The 1,424-nt window shown below is 37.4% G+C and overlaps 1 pseudogene; it reads right to left on the bottom strand.

Moving 5' to 3' along the window:
• Positions 1-309: 309 nt before the first annotated feature.
• On the bottom strand, positions 310-1,083 carry LOC118933431 (NADH dehydrogenase (ubiquinone) complex I, assembly factor 6-like; annotated as a pseudogene).
• Between the last annotated feature and the right edge of the window lie 341 nt (positions 1,084-1,424).

Here is a 1,424-nt window from a genome sequence, read left to right as displayed (position 1 = left end):
CCCTTCAGCATTTCTTGCAAGGCAGGTGTAGTGGTGATGAACAACCTCAGCTTTTGTTTGGGAATGTCTTTACCTCTCATTCATTTCTAAACTACAGCTCTGCTATTTATGGAAATCCTTCTTGACAGGATGCTTTTACATTATTTGATTATGTAATCCCTTTCTTTCCCAGTCTGGAAATTTTTGTTGACTGACATAATTATGGTGTTTACCACCTAAAGATGTATCTATCTTTGTTGTCATTTTTAAAGCTATATTCGTCACTGACTTTTTGTCCATTTTGGTTTTTTTTATCAGTGCCATGAAATTATTTTAATATCTTTTTCTCCATGACTGAATATACAAAAATAATTGAAGTAATATATTCTTCTGCTGTAAAGATGGGTGGAATATGTCAAAATCCACTTGCTGAATTTTCTTTAAATGGTCTTCTAGGGCAACTGCCTGAAGAGAAGCAGGAAATGCTTTCATAGGAACACTTTTGTGGAAGGACCTAGCATGGTTTAGGTGCAAGTGTGCCTAGCTAACAATATCATAGATCACATCTCTCACATTTTTATCTTGGTTCTTCCATAGAAAATCCTCTTGTGATACACCATGCAGCACACGAACATCCATAGGAAGGAGCACCCTCCTTCTGCTACCATGATAGGGCATTGCTCTCAAGCAAGAGACAATGCCTTGTGCTTTTCCAATATGACTTGCAACATGATCTGCATGAAGGTCCTTTACACCCAGTACTTCCAGTGTTAAATAAAGAAAATAAGTGCTTGTTTTCAGCATAATTTTCTAGTTCCTGGATATTACACTATGCTCTGTCATCCAAATTTTTTCTCTTTCATCAATTATTTTCATCTTTTAGTCAGGTTATGTCTTTTAACAGACTTCCACAGTTCAGTGGCGACAGACTGAGGCAGTGGACTGTCACAGTATATATCATCCACAGTTTTTTCCCAAAATTGCATTCACATCAGTTCAATTGTTTTCTCAGAGACCGAGTCCTTAACCAGCCTGAGCCAGTTCCACATTAAAGGCCCTCAGTGCAAGAGCAGAGCTTCTGGATTATGCAGGGAACAGCAGAGAACATAATTTCTCTTCAAAATCTCATTTCCACAGCAACTCCAGGCAGTAGCGGAATTTGGTTGGAATGGATCATAACATAAATGGAATGTGGCTAATAATGTTAGTATACCTCAGATACTAAGTATAGAAGGAGTTTTTAGGGAAAAATTCAATTTGCCAATATTTTGACCATTCTAATTAGCAACTCTCTTCCAAGAGAAAAGCATAGTGGAAAGAGGAATATCCAAGGACAAGAAAGTTTAAATATTGAAGTCTCTACTTCACCACTCCTAATGTTGATATAGGGGAAAGTCCACAAGGAATCCAGCAAATCTTATTGAGTAGTGATAAGAGGACAATTC

Source organism: Manis pentadactyla, chromosome 13 (genome assembly GCF_030020395.1).
Source record: "Manis pentadactyla isolate mManPen7 chromosome 13, mManPen7.hap1, whole genome shotgun sequence".
Lineage (NCBI taxonomy): Eukaryota > Metazoa > Chordata > Mammalia > Pholidota > Manidae > Manis > Manis pentadactyla.
The sequence above is the reverse complement of the archived record's forward strand: the minus strand, read 5'-3'. Positions and strand labels throughout refer to the sequence as shown.